This window comes from Cyprinus carpio, unplaced genomic scaffold (assembly GCF_018340385.1).
Source record: "Cyprinus carpio isolate SPL01 unplaced genomic scaffold, ASM1834038v1 S000006712, whole genome shotgun sequence".
Taxonomy (NCBI): Eukaryota; Metazoa; Chordata; class Actinopteri; order Cypriniformes; family Cyprinidae; genus Cyprinus; species Cyprinus carpio.
Window position 1 is genome coordinate 351,750 of NW_024879319.1, and position 22,643 is coordinate 374,392.

Here is a 22,643-nt window from a genome sequence, read left to right on the forward strand (position 1 = left end):
TTTAGCTGGGCCCAAGTGTGTTGTGATTTGGTTAGCTGGGCTCGTAGTGTCGCTGTGAATTTGGTTAGCTTGGGCAGAGGTGCTGGTATGTTTGTGATTTAGTGGTTTTCGGCTCGGGCCAGTGGTGTGGTTGGTGATTACGGAGTTTATGGCCCTGGTGCCGAAGTGTGCTGGGACCCTGTGTTGTGGATTTATTGAGTGTGGCCCACTGGTGTCCAGGTGGGTGCTGTTGAGTTTGCTTTGTTGATTGGTTGGCGCCTGAGGGCCAGTTACAGCTGTAGTGTGCTGTAAGTTGTTGTTTGTATTGTTGTTGGCCATGGGCCAGTGTGATTGCGGCTGTGATTGTTGTGATTGGTTGGCTGGGCCAGTGGGTGTGCTGTGGATTGTTTTGATTGTTGGCTGTGCCATGTTGCTAGTGATTAGTTTGTGATTTGGGTTGGCTGTGGCAGTGTGTGCTGTGATTGTTGTGATTGGGTGGGGGGGAGGGGGGGGGGCCTGGGCCAGTGTGTGGCTGTGATTGGGTTGGCTGGGCCAGTGTATTGTTTTGTGATTGTTAGCTGGGCCAGAGTGTGCTGTGATTGAAGAGAGAGTAAAAGAGCTAGGGCCAGTGGCGAAGAGACGCTGCTCGGTGGATTTTTTGTGATTGTTTATTGGAGCGCGGCGCGCCGGCGTCTGGCGGTCCGTTTCGCTTGGTCGGCCTGCGCCAGACGTATGGCGACGTGGCTTTGCTGGCTAGCCCTGGAAGCCAGAAAAGTGTGACTGTGATTGGTTGGCTTCCTTCGGGGCCCAGTGTGTTGCCGGTGATTGTTGTGATTTGGTTGGCTGGGGACCAGTGGAGCCTGTGATTGTGTATTGCTTGGGGGCCAGGGGTATTTTGTGATTGGTGTTAGCTGGGCCGACAGTGTGCTGTGATTGGTTAGCTGGGCCAGATGTGGGCTGTGATTGTGTGGCTGATTGGGTGGCTGGGGCCACGTGGTGTAAATGTGATTGGTTGGGTGGGCCAGAAGTGTGCTTGTGAGTTGGTTTATCTGGGGCCCGTGCTGTTCTTGTGAGTGGTTAGATTGGGCCAGAGTGTGCTGTGATTGGTTAGCTGGGCCCCAGAGTGCTGCTGTGATTGGTTTAGCTGAGCCCAGGGTGTTGCTGCTGCTTGGGTTTAGCTGGGGCCATTGTGTGCTTGTGCCTAGACTGCACATCAGCGCCCTGTTCCGGGCGAAAAACGTCATGCCCCTTACCTGTGAGGCTTCAGTGTCAAAGATTGCGTCAAAAATCAAATCAATTTGAGCGCGATTAAACCCGGATCTGCATTGTCAACCACTCGTAAGTTTTGTCTGCTTGGGAAAACTAGCGTGTCTCCGCTCTCAGTTCAGTAACCTCACATGAGACGTCGTGCTGCTGTCCCAGCTTCCTGTAGTGCAGCTCAACCAGGTCTCGTCCCTGTTGTCGGTAGTTGTGAATCACCAAAATCCTGGAAAATAATGCACACGCCTTCGCCCTAGTCCAAACGAGTTTGTTCGTTGAAAAGTTATTTCTGTAAATAAAATAATCTCTTTTTGAAGGTGGACTTAGCAGCTTTGTCCTTTGGCAGATCTTTTATTTGCTCAAACAGCAACCATTACAGACTAACTAAACGCGTTGAAAAAGTTGAAAAAAGCATCCATAGCACACCGCAACCTTTGCTTATTTTTATTTTGGGTTTGGAAAACCCCCCCAAAACAGAAACACGGCGACGATGCACCTATTGGACAATTTTAGAAATGCCGTGCAACATTATGAGTTAGAGGCTTTCTGCTTTGATTTAATTTATGGAAGTGTGGATTAATAAGACTTGTTTAGATCTGGGGCAGAAACCCTGTATTTACTTGATCTTTACCTTATTTTTGCAGTCTTTCTCCTCCTGAGACAGTAATGAGATCGGTTGACACACACTCCACTCCACCTTCATGAATTGACCTCCTAAGTCATGACCAAGCTACCTGATTGTCCCCCTGCCAACCGTGGCAGATCATGCGCGAGGTCAAACACGTGTGGGGATCCTACCAACTTAGTACCTGATATCGGTGTTGCAGCAGCCCATTTTGTGATTAATACGACTACGCTTTTCTGTTGTACTACTATGACCCACACACTGTTTAAGACACCGTTTCCTACTTGTAGTCGCAAAAATATAGGAATCTTCTGTTGATTTCATACACCCAGTCTTGTAGATAAACTGGGCATCTTGCACCCTGAGAGTTCGTGAATACATAAAAGCGACTGTGATTTATCTCTATGTCGTCCCTAACTTATAAAGCTACTACATATACTAAAGCTCCCATGATCTATGAAAGCAGCATGTCCTGAACACCCGTGTTACGATGTGTGCTAATCTGTGTTCTCGCTGTTCTCTAGGAAACGCCCACAGCGTCGCAATTGCTACCTTCCCCAAGATGGCTAGAGTTCATGCTGCTGGGTGTCGTTTTCTGCTGAGTATATTTGACGCACTCGCACCAGTGGTCTGTGACCACTATCTGCTCCTCTGGGGTCTGATCTTCAGGAGCGTCAAAGGTCATGTGGGGGAGGGGTCTTTGTGATATAACAACTATAACAACGGAACGATTTTCAATTCCCCAGCCATCGCCCCATCACCGCTCCATCAGCTTTATTATGAAGGTACTTTCTCAGACATGAGTCATGTTACAGGACTAAATCACCAGCAAACCTTCCCTATACGCTAGCATTGGTTTGTCCCCGTTGGTTATTTTCTAGAAACCAAATAATCAACATTTCTAGGGTTTTCTTGTTTTTTCCACTTGAAAAAATAACCTGTCCCGGAATGTTGCAGGAGGTCCAATTATGTTTTTATCTGTAAGTTTTGAAAAACAACTATACAGGGACCACCAAACGTTCAATAATTGGTGATTTTAAAGTTATTACTTAGCAACCAAAACACGTGAACTTTTCCAGAATGCGTGGCATATTTTGTATGTCCCTCTTTGTGTGCCAGCCTAATAAAAACGATGTTCTTTTTTCTTTAGAACCATGGTAAACTAACCTTCAAATTTAAAACAAATGCACATGTCTTTTGTGGTGATGATCTATACAGAGCATTTTAAATGATTTTCGTTTAATTTTTTTCATTAATCATAAATTACACTTTGTCAGAATCTGACATTGTTAGCAAAACAATGTTTAATAAAAATCCGAAAGTCAACTCTAGTGGCTTGTCAAATCAACAGTACAAAAAGATCTCCTAGTGAACCAGTTAATGTAATTGAAAAGTTCTAGTAAATGTTGGTAGAATAACTGTCAGTCCCCCCCCTATGAATAAGGGTCGTCCTCTGTGTGGAAAAGTGGTGATTTGTGAACACAGAGTCTGGGCCTCGTGGTGTGGTGAGTCGTGATCGTGTCGTGTACGCTGATACCGGCAGGACTTTGGCGCTGTGGCCTGGCAGGGGTTTGATCGACCAGCTGTTCGCCCCGATGTGTACCGAACCCGTCCTGAGTCTGGAGCCGCCACGCCAAGCCGCGACGTCACCGGGAGGTCCCTGCACAGACAACCACGGAGCCATCACACACATGTCCAGGTGGGATACAGACCAAGGCGCAAACGACCTAACAAAACAGCTTATTTGCATTAAGTAGTATAAATCTGCCGCTATTGGAACATGTGTTTACATATAACCGTTAGGCTATTTTTGCACCGCTAGTGTAAATAGAATATCGCTAAAAAATACAAACTATTTTGTTCACTTAGATGTAAATAGAATTGATTGCTATTTAAACAGTGCAAATAGCTATCTGGCTTATAGTGATGATTACGGTGTGAATGAATGATGTGAATGAATGAATGAGGCATTTTAAAGGCACTTTATTGTTGTATTTGCTGTACACCAAAAGTGCTTTACAATCATATGGGGATCTCTCCTCATCCACCACCAAGCTGAGATCAATTCCGCGTTACTGATTACAGTGTAAGTGACTTTTCCTCTCCGTCTCTTCTGTTTCATAGTCTTTCTTCTGGACCACCACAGCCACAATCGAAACGGTGTTGGTGTGCTGGAAATGACGTGTGTGTTGCAGTTAGAATGTGGTCTCTCCACATCCTACACTGGATTTTCACACCGCCAATCAAATGTGAAGACCCTAAAGGAGGTTTCAACTACACTTGGGCACTGGGGTCCAAAAACAGGTGTTTACTGGCCAACAAATAAAAGGTTAAAAAAACCCCTAAAAACGGGGATGGAACGATTACCGGTTTGGCACGATAAATCATGATAAATCGTTTCATATTGTTATTATTAAAAACCGTATTTGATTACTGCGACTTAATTTAATCAAACTCCAGGGCTACAATAAATGTTATCCAGCATAAAGCAGCATGATTTAAGTACCAGCAGAGCTGTAGCGTAGTTTCATTTTGTGTGAAAACATTGTGGAGAGCTGTCAAGGTTTTTAAAATCGAGTGCTCAGGGATTATACAAAGAATATATTAATAAGTTAACTATATGAATGTACCTCTGAAGATACTGTCTTCAGAAAAGATTGGATGGCATTTTGTTTTCACCTTCGCTGCATGTAATTGCTAATAAACCAGTGTTGTTGACGAGGAAAACACAGCTGTACTTCTGCTGCTCCATCATCGCCACCTGCTGTCCCGAGATCGATTTACAGAGACTCACATTCACATTCAGTCTGTGTGCAGTTTCTTGTGTCTGGACTAGAAACAGACCGGATTAACATGCCCCTGCCTGTAGTTTATGACCGGCTGATGAAAACAAGCTCATGTGGATTCTCCACCATTTACAACAATTCAGATAACGTATCTAGAATTATTTAGGATGCATGATAAAATACATGTAATCGTTTATTATTCAATCATCATTTTGACTTGACCCTTTTCTTTAAAGGCTGAGGAGGTTTACCTTTTTTATGAAAACTTTTGCGAAGCTTTATTTAATATTTTGTACCTGTTATTAGTAAGGATGCTCTGATTTGATATCGCGCCGCCCTGGCTAATCACCTTTTCATGACCGATCGGCTACTCACTAAAACTTGTGACATAAATGATGTGGGGCCGCAGTCATGTCATCACACGCACACACACACACTCTACTCTGTTTTGTTTCTTTCAGTAGTTTTAAATGTTTCTATTTTAATTTTGTCCTCTCATCCAGCATTGGACAATGTAATTTTCCTAATGAGCTGCAATCAAACTACTCCCATTAGTTCTTTTAAGAGTTTAAATGTCTTTCTTTATGTTTATTTTGTCCCTCCACAGTTTACTTTTGGATATTGTTTGAATAAAACCTTGTGGGTTTGCATCAAACTGCTCCATTTTTGTTTGTATTTGTTTTTGTCTATATTACGTTTCTATACATGATGTTTATGGCATAAACCCCATTTTTAAAAGCATATTAAAATGTTCACCATATAAGGAATAATTTTTTGTGATTATTTATATCCCACAGAAGCACAATGACAAGAAATCAGTACTCAATATAATATCGTGTCTGCAAAAATCCTGTATCGGAGCGTCCCTAGTTATTAGATAAAGCTGTTGTCAGTCATGTTATCATTTAAAATCCAGACATGTGCTAATCATTGCTAATGTTATTTTTTTTTTTTTTTTAGTTATTATATTTATTGTTTGTTGATTTTAAATACACAACTTGTGAAAGTTATTAACGTGGCCAGTACGTTTTTGAACATTTCCAGCACATTTTACAATACCGTGATATATACATGATAATTTAGGTCACTATAATCGTGACCAGAAACATTTGGCCATCACCGTTGACATCTCTAATAGTAACACTAATTTTTATAAGATAGTTTTTTTATTCATTTCTCTTTGTGTTCTGGAGACCAAAAGAAAGGCATACAGGACTGGAATTCACCTGTGGATGAGCTAAAATGTTTTCTTTCGTAAGTTGTATGGCTCAAACTCTAACTCTCGGTCTGTGCTTGTAAAGTGTACATTACTCGAAAACTAACAGCTAAGGTTGTGTCAGGTGATTCTCAGGTGTTCCTGTATGAGTTTCCCATCGCAGCAGATGCTTGCAAGCTGTGATGTGTGTCAAACCCAGGCCTTTCAGTAGGTGCAGGGACACAATACGTCATATTTTAAAACTGTAAAGCTCTGAGTTCTGGATCTTGCAGTATATTTTCTTCAGAAAGTAACTGCAGTGTAAATATCAAGACATTGTGATTCTCCATTTCATAACCCCTTTATATCCAGTATTTAAATATGCACTCCATTTCATGTGTTTAATTGTGTGTGTGTGTGTGTGTGTGTGTGTGTGTGTGTGTGTGTACCTTGTTGGGCGAGAGTAGACCTCAGCATCCCACTCTTAGACCAGATCTTCAGCAATGTCCCGTCTTCACCAGCTGACACCCACACAAAAACACCACATAACCTCGTAAACACTCTTTGATCCATCTGCTTAAATATCACTGTCATAATGTGAAGTATTTCTGAATGAAGTGAAAAACTAAACAAGGAAAACCTCACAGAAACGTATAAACTAATCTTACAGTTCACCTGAATAATAACACAGTTAAATAACACTGACACTGTTCACTCTTTACAGTCAGAGAGGATCTGAGTCTCTTTCCTCCAGGAGTCACTGTCTTGCTCACTCAATGCACTGTTATGACTATCCGCAATCAAGTTTTGGATCAAAAAGTTTTTGAAAATAGGGACTCTAGAGACCTCACAGACACTACTGTAGAACTTCCTGTTACAAATACACCGGGTTACCATCCGGTGGCACCGCAAAACGGCAGCCGGACGCTGAGCTCCGCAATTCTTCTGTTGGTTTGTGTTTGTTTGTTCTGTTTTTTGTCTTTCTTCTTCCATAAGTTTTTACCAGAGGCTACGAATTCCTTAATTACTAGGCAACACATCCCAGACAATATTTGCCAGAACAATATCAAAACTGACTGCCACACAATAGATTTTCCAAAGGCTTTGACTTCGTTGAATAAATATGAACACTTACAAGTTTGACAAAATCAAAAACCACCGCGGGTTTGTTTTTCTATATCATATCCTTATACCATACTGTGCTACGTTCAGATGGAAAACCGACTGTTTTCAGAAAATTGTCGCTGTCATTTTCATTCCATCTTGTGAGTAATGTCTGATAAATCAGCGTTTGTGAGCTCAGCGCTGCTTTGTATACAGCCGTTAACAGACAAACCTCTATCTCTCTAATAGCGCCTCCGGCTGGCAGAAAATAATCTGTGTATTTATGTTAAGGGCGGGGGATGCCGCCACAAATAGAGTGCAAGGCTGTGGGAAAACACTTCTCCTCAACCCGCACCAATAAGGACTTTTCAAACTCTGCTGCACTGTGCTTCACTGAAACCTGACTGAGTGAAGCCATTCCTGACAACACACTTCATCTGCCGGGCTACCAGCTGTTCAGAGCGGATCGCATCGCGGAGTTAACGGGGAAAACGAGAGGTGGGTGGATTGTGTTTCTACATCAACGAAAGTTGGTTTTTCAGACATCACAACGCTGAAAAAGGTATGCTGCCCTAACTTAGAGGCACTCATCATAAACTGTAAACCTTTCTACTCGCCGCGAACTGCGGGTAGTTTTCCTCTTTCATTTCGTGAATGTTTCGACACATGCGTGAGCACCGCGATGCAACAACTGGCCGAAACAAATAACTGAAATGGGAGCAAAGGTACCCAGACTCTATTTTAATCATTCTTGAGATTTTAACAAATAAAATCTCTCCTGTGAACTGCCAAAATACAAGCAGCACATTACGTGTCCCACCAGAGACAGTAATATATTGGATCACTGTTACACAGCAATAAAGGATGCATATCACTCTGTCCCACGAACAGTGTTGGGGCTCTCCGATCACTGTTTGGTTCATCTTATACCGACCTACAGGCAGAAACTGAAATCAGCTAAACATGTTTTAAGGACTGTTAAAAGATGGACTAAAATGAAGCAGAGAGTGATTTACAAACTTGTTTTGACCTCACTGATTGGAGTGTTTTTGAAGCTGCCGATCTGGACGAGCTCACAGAGACTGTAACTTCACATATCAGTTTTCTGTGAAGATACGTGCATTCCCCCTCCCTCCCTCCCCACAATTCAACCTGTGCTTAAGGTCTGTTTAGAGGACGTGAACTGGGTCTTCAGGAAGCAGAAATCTAGAAAAGCTTAAGGTCCAGATGGTGTTTCACCTGCCTGTTTAAAAGTCTGCGCTGACCAACTGGCCCCCAGCTTCACACAGATCTTCAACAGATCACTGGAGCTGTGTGAAGTTCCCTGCTGCTTCAAACGCTCCAGCATCATTCTGGTCCCCAAAAAGCCCAAAATCACTGGACCTAAACAACTCAGACCGGTCGCTCTCACATCTGTGGTCATGAAGTCACTTGAGAGACTGGTCCGGCCTACCTGAAGGACATCGCTGGACCCTTGCTGGATCCTCTCCAGTTTGCCTACCAGAGCAAACAGGTCTGTTGATGATGCAGTCAACATGGGATAGCATTACATCCTGCAACACCTCGACAGACCTGGGAATTATGCAAGGATCCTATTTGCATGGACTTCAGTTCGGTCTTTTAATACCTGCTCATCATGCCTGACCTTCTCTCTGACGAACACACACAGCTCCCCGTGCCCACCTCCGTCAGTGGATCACCAGCTTCCTGACAGACAGGCACCCAGCTAGTGAAGCTGGGCAAACTCACATCCAGGACTATCACCATCAGCACTGGTGCCCCCCAGGGATGTGTTCTCTCCCCATTGCTCTTCTCTCTCTACATGAATGACTGCACTTCATAGGACCCCTCTGTCAAGCTCCTGAAGTTCGCAGATGACACTACAGTCATCGGTCTCATCCAGGACAGTGACAAGTCTGCTTACAGACAAGAGGTTGAGCAGCTGGCTGTCTGGTGCACTCTTCAACAACCTGGAGCTGACACTCTCAAAACAGTGGAGATGATCGTGGGGTGGACTTCAGGAGAAACCCCCCTGCACTCCCCCACTCACAATCATAGACATGCACTGTGGGCTGCAGTGGAGTCATTCAGATTCCTGGGCTCCACCATCTCTCAGGACCTGAAATGGGACACTCACATAGACTCCACTGTGAAAAAGGCCCAGCAGATGGTTGTACTTCCTTCGTCAGCTGAGAGGAAGTTTAACCTGCCACAGGAGCTGCTGAACAGTCCTACTCTGCCATCACTGAGTCTGTCCTGTGTTCATCCATAACTGTCTGTTTTGGTTCGGGTACCAAAATCAGACATCAAGAGACTACAGCGGACAGTCAGGACTGCTGAAAGGATCATTGGTGCCCCTCTGCCCAGCCTCCAAGATCTTTACATCTCCAGAGTGAGGAAAAGGGCTAAAAAAAATCACTTTGAACCCCTAACACCCAGCCCACTCTATCTTCGAATTGTTGCCTTCTGGTCAGCGCTACAGAGCACTGACCACCAGAACAGCCAGGCACAAGAACTGTTTTTTTTTTTCACAGCAGGCTCTATTCAACCTGAACAATTATCTTCATAATTACCACACCGTACCATCACAACTAACATAGTTATCTGACATTTATGTTAAACTGGCACACTTTGTAAATAACATATCTACACACTAAAAACATACCTGTACATTTATCTAAAACAATTAAATATTTCTTCCTATACTTCTATTCTGTATATATAGTACTTATTTAATGTTTTTGTTGTTGTTGTTGTTGTTGTTTTTTATATTAGCGTTATATTACATCCCTACTGTGTTATTCGTATGTACTTTCTTCTACACTGGAAGCTCCTGTTGTCAGGTTCAAATTCCTTGTGTGTGTAAACATACTTGGTAATAAAAGCTCTTCGTGTTTTATTCTGATTCTGATTCTGAAATAGACTTCCTGTAAAGCTGGATATCAAACATTGGGGCCTATTGTGAACAAAAAAGTCCTATACAGATAAAAAAATAAATATGAAAAACTGACTGGGATGTCATTGTTTTAATTTCTCGGCTATATAAAGTCATACAGGTTAAAAAAAAAAAAAAAAAAAATGAGAGGGTCAGTAGATGACCACAGAAGCAAGGCTTGAGAAAGAATAAACAAATTCAAGAAAAAATCAGCAATTAATCCATATTTTAACATTCTTCCATGTGTTCCTCTGTTTTATTACTCATTCTGAAAAAATATACTGGTTAATAATGTTATTTTTATTAAACTTTTTCTTTGCCTATAATAATAAAGTATAATAATAAAGTACAGCGTTTTCTTAATACTATAAAAAAAGGTCAAAGAAAAAGAAAAAAAAACAGGCACAGACTTACAGCATCCTCTTTTCTAGATTTTGGCCAAACTGTAGGCTACTAAAAAAAAATCTGTAGTATTTTATAAGACTATTATAAAAATGGGTTCTGCATTGTTAAAAAATGCTACTCCTATAAAAACTGAGTTTTGAAAGGGAAAAAAACCGTTGCATTTTATTATTACATTTCAGAAAATATGTGCTAAAATGTCGGTAAAGCAAAATGTTTACAAACATTATAAAAAACCATTATAAGCTATATACATGTTGTAAGAGCCACATAGGGATTAGTTTTCATCTGAAAACAATTAATTTAGTAAAATTAATAAGAAAATATTTCATTAAAATTCATAAGACATAATTTCTGGTTTAAAAATGCATACTTAGTAATGTTTAGATCTGATAACATTTAATTATTTTGAGCTTCCAGTCAGATCGCACTACGTCATAACGCAAGCGACTGGATGTGTTTAGTTTTTTAGTTTGAAGTTAGAGACGATGGAAGCCAATACAGTTTTTTTGACCGTTTCATACCATGTCTATGTAACATTTTTTATTTTACGTTTTGGAAGTAAACATTTAAAAAGAAGATTTGTGGTTTGCTCGTGTTTCAAATACTGGTTATAATTTGACTGACTTCAAAAGGTTGGTACAGAAGAATTAGAAGCAACTAGGTGCCACTACACAGACACATATAAACAGTTATTAGATTTCTTTCTCTCCACAACAAAATCCTCTAAAGTTAAGGCTATAAAAACGTCAATCCAAAAAACAAATTAATTTAAAGTGAAACTGAAGCTTACGTTGAGCTTTTGCTAAATAAATAAAACTGTAAAATAAAACCATTTGCAAAATAAAGAAAACTATTTTCTGCCGTCTGGTTTTAATTTCCGTGAACTTTGGATCTTGTCACAATGATCCGAATCTCAGCACATTTTTTCTTCTGTTTTGTTAATCTGTCAGTGATTTAAGTGAATGTGTATAGACTATTCAATTTTCTGTAGGCCTATAGTTTTATTCTGTTTCTCCGTTCACAGAAGCGCTGCAGGTGTGATCTGTTGAATCCATCTTACACTATCATCTGATAAACTTCTACCCACGATGAGTTCCCAGCTGAGCCAGTATTTCACTCTGATTGGTTGACAGCAAGATATAAAATAATAAATGGAACGATGAAATAACGTTATTAACCAGTTAATGGCCATTGTCAAATTTTAAATTCTGTTTGGAACTTTAACATTTTATTCTGTTTCTGTATTCTGTCAATTCCTGTCAAAATTTTAGTTTGTTTTTCTGGTTTCCATTTTCATTCCTTAAAGCAGTTCAGAGCCCTGCACAGAAGTTTTAGTGTGAACTACTTTTCGTGTTCGCAGTTTACATAAAAGACACAATTTGTAGGAAAAAAATATGTTTGTTGATTTCTGTAAACTGTGGCGTTATCACTGATTATTCATTTGAACGCTTGTGTGCATAATTATTAGTTAAGTTGATATTCTGATGATATTTTTTTTTTTTTCTAGCACATTTTACCAATTCCAAACCACATCAATCTTAATACCTCCTGTTCATTTTGTATGTAATCATTTATGAGTGATATATAAACTCGTCCATGACGGCTGGAAGAGAAAAAAAGCTCCTTATATTCAGGTTTGCAGAATTATTAGCCATGTTTTCTTTGACCAGATAAAATGAAGGTTTAACTCAGACTGAGAAGTCAAAAATTATTAAATCCCCATGAGAAATATTCATAACTAATGCGATACAGAAATTGCAGAGTTAAGACGTGACCACTGGACAGCAAAACGCTTACTGGGTCAGCGGGGTCAGAAAAAAACAGGTGGAGAACAGACATGTTAACTGCAAAAGAATTAATGTGAAGAATTAGGTGTGAAACCATCAGGAAGCATTTAGTCTCCAGTGCCACCATTTTCCAGAAGTGTAACCTTCCTGGAGTCTAGAGAAGTACAGGGTGTCAGGCTTCTCAGAGACTTTGCTTGACCATCTCACTTAATAAGAATAACATGCTGAAGTGTTGTGAAATACATTAAGACTGATGTTTATTCTCTTTATGGACAGATGAGTTGTGGAGTGACTCCAGCACAACACATCCTCTTGCACCACTGTCTGAAGGTGTTGTAGGAGATGGAGGAAATAAAACTGAGATCCCTGTCTTCAGATGATGACACTCTTCTGAGGGTGTCTACTGCAGTTGCACCTGTGATAAGAGCTGTCCCGTCATGATTCCAGCGCCCGGCGAGCACAGCTCCTCTCTACTGTGGCCTCCACACTCTTCTCTACACGTCCATATTTAGACACCAGGTGGCGTTTACCTGCACAACACACACACAGATCAAGCTTCTGTACTGACACTGATTGCTGCCACAAAGAAACAACCTTCAGAACCAACTGAATCTTGTGTGGTGTGTGTGTGTGTGTATGTGTCTCTCACTACTCTCTACTGCTGTGTGTGTATGTCTCTCTCTCTCTCTCTCTCTGTGTGTGTGTCTGTGTGTGTGTCTTATCTATCTCACTCTCTCTGTATGTGTGTGTGTGTGTGTATGTATGGCTCTCCCTAATTGTCTCTCTGTGTGTGTGTGTGTGCTGACATCACTGTGATGTTCGTGTGTGGTCTGCTCTCTCTTGTGTGTGTGTGTAAACTCTGTACTGCCTCTCTTCTCTCTCTCTGTGTCATGTGTACCTGTGTGTATGAGTCTCTTATTTTCTCTATCTCTCTCTGTGTGTGTGTGTGTAAGTCTTGGTGTGTGTGTGTATGTCTGTCTCTCTCTCTCTCTCTCTTATGTGTGTGTTGTGTGTGGTATTGTGTATCTCTCTCTCTATAGTCTGCTGCTCGTACGTGTGTGTCTCTCTCTTATCTCTGTATGGAAGTATTGTGTGTGTGTGTGTGATAATCTCTCTCTCTCTCTTGTGGGTGTGTGTGTGTGTATGTCTACTCTCCTCTCTCTCTGTATGTGTGATCTCTCTATCTCTCTCACCATGTAGTGGTCTCTCTCTCTTCTCTGTATGTGTATGTGTGTGTGGTGTATGTCATCTCTCTCTCTCTCTATCGTGTCTCTCAACAGCAAGAACTGTGTGTGTGTGTGTGTATGTCTATCTCTCTCTCTCTGTATGTGTTGTCTCTCTCTCTTCTGTATGTTTATGTGTGTGTGCACTATATGTCTCTACTCTCTCTCTCTGTGTGTGTGTGTGCTGTGTCTTCTCTCTGTCTCTCTAGTTGTGTGTGGGTCTTCATACTCTCCTGTATGTATGTGGTCTCTCTCCGTCTGTCTGTGTATAAATGTGTGTGATGGGCTCTCTCTCTCATGTATGTGTGTGTGTGTGTACTTTGTATGTGTCCACCTATGGTCTCTCTATCTCTCTCTCTGTGCGTGTGTATGCTCGAATTCTGTCAATTTTATCACATATGTGGTACGTGTGTTACATTGTATTGCCATGCATCACGTTTACATGCTCTCTCTCATGTATGTGTGTGTCTCTCTCACTCAAACCATTTCAAAGGTTGGTGGTGTTGTTGGTGTATGTGGCATGACACATGTGCACATGGGTAGGCGCAACACACAGTGTCCTCCATTTTCTCTGCATGCACACATGTATCTTGCTGCTAAACAACGATATTGTCCTCACCTAGGGAAGTGTATTTGATTCTTACATGTGTGGGGTACGACGGTTTCAAATTTGAGACAAAATGTCTCAACACATCGATTAGTCGTATGTCAGGCCTGTGTCACTCATACGTCTCTCTGTATGATGTACAGTAAAATCTCCAGACCTTGGCTCGGATCTGCGAACGTGTGTCGTATATCTCTCTTATACCTCTATCACAGGTTTGTCTATTTGTCATATGTAGTCTTAAACAGTCTCTCTGTACTGTGTTCATCTGTGTGTCTGCAATAGATCTGTGTCTCAGCTCTCTCTCTCTCTGTTGTGTGTGTGTAATTCCTCTCACTCTATGTATGTGTGTGTCTCTCTATTTCTTGTATGTGTATGTGTGTGTGTTGTGTAACACTCTCTCTATGCCTATTTGATGTATGTGTTAATGTTATTCTATCCTCTATCAGTATGTTGAGTGTGTGGTGTGTGTATGTCTCTCTCTGCTCTCTCTATGTGTGTGTGTGTGTATGTATCATCTCTCTTCTGTGTGCCTCTGTGTATGTCAACTCCCCATGATGTATGTGTGGCAGATAGTCTCTCTCTTTCTCTGTGTAAGTGTGTGTGTATGTGTGTGTATGTCTCTCTATCTGTACTGTTAAAGGGACTGTCTTCTGTAATGAGTGGTGTCTTTGTGTATTGATTTCTGTATCTCTCTCTCTCTGTATGTGATGTGTCTCTCTTCTCTGTGAGTGTAATGTGTGTGTGTGTGGTGTTGTGTATGTCTCTCTCTAAAAGATCATTAAATTGCAGATTAAGGCGAAGCCAACAAAGTGTGGGTGAACGAATATTCTTTACCTATACTCTCTGCTCTCGACGCCTTCTCCTCTGTTTTTTTTTCTCCTTTTCTTCTCCCCTTTTTTCCTTTGGTTGTTTTCTATTTCAGATAAATGCCGTGTTCTTTCTGAAACTTTCTATTCATCTGTGAATCCTGAAAAATAAAAGCATGAACAAATTCTTACTCAGCACAATTTTCAACATTGATAATAATCAGAAACAAATGTTTCTCGATCATCGCAAATCATAATATTTGAATGATAACTTTGAAGATCATGTGGCACTGCGAGCCTGGAGTATGATGCTGAAAATACAGCTTGCACCATCACAGCAAATAAATTACACTTTAACAGCACATGATATTCACATAAGGGAAAACGTATATCGAATTAAATAAAAACTTTTCACCTATATATGCTTGTGCTGTATTTTGGATCAAATAAAAGCAGGCTTGATGAACACAGAAGAGACCTTCTTTTTAAGAAAACATTAAAAAATCGTGCTGTTCTCAAACTTTGCACTATGGTGGTGTGTATCAGGTTTTGTACCATCGTGCTGGTAGAGGGCGAAGCTCTCGGCCCACCGGCCTGCTTCTTGCCGCTCAGGCTCTTGGGAGAGCCAGTGCAGGAAGGTTCGGGGGAGATCTGGTCCTGGAGCCTGACGAGGACGACTGTGTGTTCGTTGAGATGTGAGCAGGTTTTTCCAGCGGAGAAATCTGAGGTGGTCGGTAGCCTGAAGGGGGGAGGACAAGTTGCATCGCCAGGCGGTGCGGGTCCCTATTTGCAACGTAATCCTCATGCAGCTTTCTGTTTATTTGTGCCGATGTGTTGGTCCAACGGAGGTTTGGCAACAAAAACAAACGTTTCTGTGATCCTATCCCTGAGGTTGTGACTCACAGTCGTACTGGAACATTGAAAACGTAACATTGATGCACTTGTTTTGTAGGGATCTGGTACAATATTAAATTTACACGCTTGAATTATATTTTTGGTCTTTAAAATGAATATGCCATAATGGGACATCATTCTACCTTTGTCCTAAAATAAACTATATATTTAAACCACTAGCGGACTAATGGAATAAGTACACATTTTTTGAAACGATTAACAAAATTTAAGTTGTTTTTTTTTTTTTTTTACAATGAAAGTTTACATTTTAGACATTTATCCAAAGCGGAGAACATACAAATGAGGTTGGGGGACAACAGGAAGCAATCAAAATAATAACATATAAGGAGCGTAACTATGATTTTATTATAAGGTGCAAAATCACATACTATCGGTAATGGAGGTTCAGTGCAAGGCACAACGTAGAAAAAACAACCACCCAAAAGTTTTTTTTAGGTATTTTCAAACTCAAAATGGTTTCGTACTTTTCTGTTGCTTCGGCAGTTGAATGGAACATCTAATTGTATTCATTTAGCATATTCTCATCACTGATGATGTATGACGATGGCCTGTAGAAACTTTTGGTGCGCTTTAATGACTTTTTATTAAGGGGTGTCTTGAGTCAAGGGCTAACACACACAGACAACAGTGCCTTGTATACTGTTGTTAGCATGTATTATTGCCCGTGGCTTTGTAATTATATTTTTAACAACACATGTTTTATCTGTCGTCTAAAAAACGACGCGTCGTGTTCCAGTCATCATCATCTCAGAAGATCAGGGTTGTTAAATCAGTGCGGTTACCACACACACACTCACATCACACACAGTGGTACACATCGAGGGTGTATTCTTGTACACTCTGTGAGGATTGTAAAGGAGAGTGTTTGGGCTCCATTCAGCAGAAGAAGTTTCAAGACGCAATCCTTCCAGCGGTCTCTCTTGTGGCCCTGTGATGCAGAATACTTTACCTGTTTTTAAGGAGAAATGTTCATCTGAAAAATGCTCGCATCAGAGATATCGCAGAACGGACACATGGTTTACGTACCCTGATCAACCGACGGCCAGTTTTGCCACGGAAACGCTCGGGTTCGCAATCCGCAGCGCCTAGGCAGGCTAAATTACTGACGGAACGCGCTGTAACTAATGTACGATATAATTCTGGATTCGGTCTTTATGAACTATCCGAAGACCGAACAACTTCTGAGTAAAACGCTAGCTCGTTTACACTATTATGTCTCAGGCTCCTTCTTGTGTTGTTATTCTGGGGGATGTTTGCTTTCTTTACAGTAAGTAACCACTAGAGGAAGTGAACTGATTAGACAAAGCTGCGGCCCCAAATCTCGCGAGATTGAAGGTCGTATCAAAAAACTACAGCCATACTTCTCGAGAGATTGTTCTGAGCTGCATTCTAGGAGAAGTAAAAAAAAAATATGTATATCTAATCGCGTGTATTTTGTTCTTAATTATTTTCCAATGTTTGATGTAATTTTCTCAACAGAGTTACTAAAGTAAATTCATTCGACTTTAAAAAGGCAGTTTTTTCGAAAGGGTTTTTTTTTTTGTTAACGGTTTTCTAACTTTGTTAACGGGTTTGACTTGTTTTCGTTAGCTACTTAAATCATGCTGTGTGTTGTGTATTATTAAATACATTGCTTTTGCCAATTCATTTTTTGAAACCATTTTCAAAGTGTGCCTTTTGTCACTTAAAACAAAAAATAAAAATAAAAATGTCCGTTCACGTGGACAGCGCGGAGGGCGGCTGTGGTCCCATTGAAGCACTGCGCGGCTGACAACGGGAATAGGGTTCGTTTCGCCTGAGTTTACGCGCCATTTTCGATTTTGTTCTGCTGAGGGGGTTAGAAGCGCAGGATTACTCCAGTGTTACTCTCCTAACGCGCAGTATATCGGATCCGGAGTTTAACACCGGAGTAACATCGAGAGCGAGGGGGAAACCGGCCGAATCAAGGTGATTGTTCGTGAAGCCGGCAGCGCCTCAGATCGCACGCGGGCCCGTCCGTTTATTTAACGTTAAAATGAATGCGTTAAATAATTAACAGTCACACCGGGCCTTCAGGACACGACGACATCTTGGTTTCCGTAAAGTGAACTAGTTTGAGCCGATTTGTGTTCCGAGGGACAGATCGCAAACACATCGCTGTCGTGTCGCTTATAAAGCGCAGTAGATTCGAGTGATATTTTTGTATCGGGAAAACCCGATTGTTGTATCAAAAATAACACCGACTTCAACAGGGACCGAGTCTTGAAACAAGATAACAACAATAACGCGAATCTTCTACTGACAGCTGTTAGTGTTTTCCACAGTGTTCACAGTCTAAAAGTCGCGTCGCGTGCTCGCTTCGTCGTGTTGTTGTAGCGTGTGTGTGTTCCTTTGTGTGAGCGGTGAAACCCCCGACACACCCACACACACACACACACACACACTGTATTATCACGAGAAGCGACGAAGTTTTCAGCATGTGATGTGTTGGCGCTACTGTGTCCCTCATCAGTGCACACTAACCCGGTCTGATGCGCTTTGTTTCAGCTGCTGTCAGTCATGCCTGCGAAACCCAAGAGCTCTACTGCCGTCGAGAGAGAGCAGCGGAGTCCGGGACGAGGAGCAGAGCGCCGCCCGCAGACCCCCGAGCGCCGCCGCGCAGCACGGGTGAGACTCTTCAACGGTCACGGAGAAGCTTCCAGAGCCGTTACTAAATATTGTGAAAATCATCTTTAACGTTGTTCAAATGAAGTTCTTAAGCAATGCATATTACTAATCAAAAAATTAAGTTTTTGATATATTACAGTAAGGAAATTTACTAAATATCTTCATGGAACATGATCTTTACTTAATATCCTAATGATTTTTGAGCATAAAAGAGAAATGTATAATTGTGACCCATAAGAATGTAGTTGTTGTTGTATTGTACAAATATACCTGTGCTACTTATAACTGCTTCTGTGCTGCAGGGACATGTGTGCATAAGTGTATTTCAAGATAGCTGGTTCCACCACAGTATTCAGTAAAAAAAAAAGTTTTTTTTTTTTTTTTTTTCTCAAAATGCTTAAAGTTGCAATTATGGGCCAAAAGTGTGAGAGAACTCTCTAACAGAAACCAAAAAATACAATTGTAGAAAATGTAGAATTCTGAGAAAACTCAGATTTGCAAGACACGAGCCCCCAGTTTATATCTTGGGGTGAAAAAAGCCAAATTGCTAGAGAAAAAGTCACAGTAACCTTTTCTTCTTCATCTCATGCGATGATAATACAGTACCATCTGGATATTTAACGGCTGTAATGTGGTTGAGACTCTTCTGCTGTAAAGAAAGTCATATGGTGAAGTGTTTAGAATTTAAAACCCTACGTGATGTTCACAAGTCATTCTTTCTCGTAGTTTTAAACAGAAAACACAGCTGTGTTTTAGAAAACCTGTCCAGATGCAGGTTTTTTACATCAGAAAAGTGATATTCAGTTAATGACAGGACGTAGTTCTGTCTGAGGTGAGGTGTACTGCAGCAGCGGCTCGCTCTGGCCTCAAACACAAGCTGATATCATGTTTGCACGGTTTAGTTCAGGTGTTTGATGAGATGAAGAGTGTGTGAGCGTGACTGCGTCTGTCTCTGTAGATGTGGTCTCCGGGTGGGCGAGTCTGCTGAGGAGATGGATAACCGCCAGAGTCTGGAGGAGATCCTGGCCAGCATCCCTCCTCCGCCGCCCCCCGCCATGAGCTCCGAGCCCGGGGGCCCCGCGCCTCATGAATCACAAACATCCTCAACAGAAACTTTCAAGTCCTACGCCGGAGAGCAGATTCTGGGCCCCTGCCACAAGGTACCCTTCTGCTTCAGATCAGGTTCTGATGCACTTCAGCTCCGTGTCTTTGACTCAGCTGTGTGTGTTGTTTGTTTTTGTGTTTTGTGTAAGTACTTCAAAATGAAACTCAATACAGTGTTGTTTCAGCATCATTAGTAAGCTATTACTATACTATTAGTATCATTTACATACTATTACAGTTTTTGATAATATTTTATTTAGTTTATTTTAGTAAACAGTTTTCATGTGTTAAAAACACTTGTGGAGAGATGTTGTTTGCTGATACTGGGACAGTAGTGTGTGAAAGTGTACCCTCAAATGAGTTAATACTGTTTTCAAGACGTTGTGTTTACACCTTTCTGTCTCAGCGTTTTTTTTTTTTTTCCTGCATCATCGGTTCCAAACGGCAGTGGCAAGTCCAACGTGATCGACTCCATGCTGTTCGTGTTGTACAGAGCTCAGAAGATTCGCTCCAAGAAGCTGTCGGTTTTTTCTGATCCACCAGTTCTGGACGCTCATTCGGACGTCCAAGAGCTGCACTGTGGAGGTGCACTTCCAGAAGGGCGGTTCTGATCGTGGACAAGGTGAGCCAGCCTAGTGACGGAGAGGCTGAGCCAGCACACATCGACAGATTCAGCTCTCTCCACTGTGAATTCAGATTCATTTTGAATACATATGATCATTTCACTTTTAATTGGCAGTACAAATTATATCTACACTGTCAGGGGCATTATACTACTACTTTATACATTTTTATTTTATTTCCGCATAAAAAAAATCACACTTTCAGGGCCTTTAAACTTGGAAATTCATTTCTGAAATCCCGTATCCTCACTTTATTTTTAAAACATGATTGTCAGCTAAATGATTGTGTGTTCACTGTATTTGGAACGCTACATAGTTGAAACAGTTTGATGAAGAAGAGTGCTTTACGAATGCTCTAAAACCAAAGCTGACCCGATACATGATGCTGCTTATCAAAGTTTTGTCTGCTCAATCATATGTACATTATTAGAGTAGGGTTGTGCCGATAGTGTTGTGTATCGATGATACTCAGAGATATCACCTGTGGCTAATGCCTCTGACGATAGCAAGACGATAATAATAATTATTATCAGGCTAGTAATAAAATCTAATTAATATTAGGACCTATTTGTTCTATCATATTTCTTTTTTACACATTTTTAGTGTTGTCACACAGTAGCCTACACGGCGTAAGAAAGTTTGATTCCAGACTTGCATTGAGTTTGTTCATCTACTCCTTCGACCTGCAGGTATATAGTGAATAAATGCTTGCAGGAAGGAGTAAAATTATGCACAATACCCCAAATACTGTGCTGAATACTGTGTAGCATACTTGAATTGAGGGACTGCTCTGCATATTTGTACTTTACAAAATCTGTTTGTCACGTTGGTAGTTCGGTGGGGAGTGTTTCAGACCCCGAAGTGTTTCCTGTCGCTGTTGTCCCAGTGCTGAAGTGTGTCCTCTGTTGTGTTCAGGAAGGAGCCGACTACGATGTGATGCCCCAAAGCAGCGCTTTCTTCGTGTCGAGAACTGCTGCCAAAGATAATTCCTCCTCCTATCACATCAATGGCAAGAAAGCCACGTTCAAAGATGTGGGCACACTGCTGCGCAGCCACGGCATCGACTGGGACCACAACCGCCTTCCTCATCCTGACAGGTAATCATGCAGCGCTGCATTGCTCTCATCACTGCTGTTGGCCTCTCTGTTTTCCTGGAGGAGTCGTGAACGGGTTTTAAAAAACCAGGCTAAACCACCTTAGACCCGCTATAGCAGCGCGTCATGGTTTTCAACACGAGGGAAGGTGCAAACCATCATGTGCTGCTCTAGAGTTTTAAGGGACTCTCAAACGTTAAACCTGACATTTGCACACGGTTTGTAAACACGGACTGTCCAAAAAGGTCAGAGGTCAACATCTGTCCACTCTACCTCCCTCGCTTTAGCAGCACGTAAATATTGGTGTGTTAAAGTCAAGGCCAGCCCCAATATTGTGTGTGCTGCTTCAGTGAGGCAGGAGCCAGCCTCCGTTATTCACTGAGAGGGACTGCTGTCATCTAGGGCCATGTTTGGACTCTCTGTGCACTCTTGTTCCAGTTTATCACTGCAGCTAGGGGGTGTGACGAGACTTAGACTTAGACTTTAGACCTTTTTTGTTTTTTAAAGAAATCCTCTGAAATGTATAGGGAAAAATAGTCTTTTATTCAACTAAAAAATGTAGGTGCATTTTGAAATCAGCTTGTGCTTTATGAAATTAAACTTCTATTTTAATGAATTATGTGCAGCAATAAAAAACCTGTAAACTAGAGCTGCACGATTCTGGATAAATTGAGAATCATGTTTAGATATATATATATATATATATATATATATATATATATATATATATATATATATATATATATATATATATATAATATATATATATAAAATATATAAAATTGGAGATCAAGATTCTGAAGGGAAAAAAAAGATTAGAAAATTAAACAAAATAATTTACTGGTGGTTCTGACATTGTTCATTGCATAAGTCTTTAAAAAAATTCATTTGAACAAGAAAAAAAAGAAAAAAAAAATGAAATCACAATTAGAATCTCCTAAATGAATGATTCAATGACAGATAGATTTTTTTAAAGGGGCAGCTGTAGCCACCTCCTGGAGGAAGAGTATACCTGTTATAATACATACATGCATTAAGATGCTTTCACTTTGATCGCTACTGTAGAGAAGAAGTGTTATACCCAAAATATTAAACTTTATCCCAGTACTTCTGTTATTTGAATGTCTGTAACACAGAAATAATGGTGTGTGATTGAAAAGACTGTTTCTGGATCAGCAGCAGCAGTAATTGTTGATTAACACGCTCCACTGACACTCGCGATGTGAAACAGTCCTAACAGACATCGCTGAATCGTTGCTCATACAGGAATGAGATCACGTGGATGTTTGAATCAAGATCGCGATCTTTAAACGATTAATTGTGCAGCTCTGAAGTAAAACTGCTAATTGTTTTGCGAGGATATCGTCACGTTCTTGCGAGACCAGTCAGAGCCAAACCTCTACATTGAGAGTAAATCACTCACAAATGCGACCTAAAATCTTGACTCTGGGTGACTAAATATCGTACATCCCTAGTATTTTTGCATTACTCCATGTTTGATTGCTTTTGCAACAGAATAGCAGAGTCTTTTGCAGGTGACATGTAGTGA

At 41.1% G+C, this 22,643-nt stretch overlaps 1 pseudogene; it reads right to left on the reverse strand.

Moving 5' to 3' along the window:
* Positions 1 to 22,338, reverse strand: part of LOC122144536 — a 46,526-nt pseudogene extending 24,188 nt beyond the window's left edge.
* Positions 22,339 to 22,643: the final 305 nt, after the last annotated feature.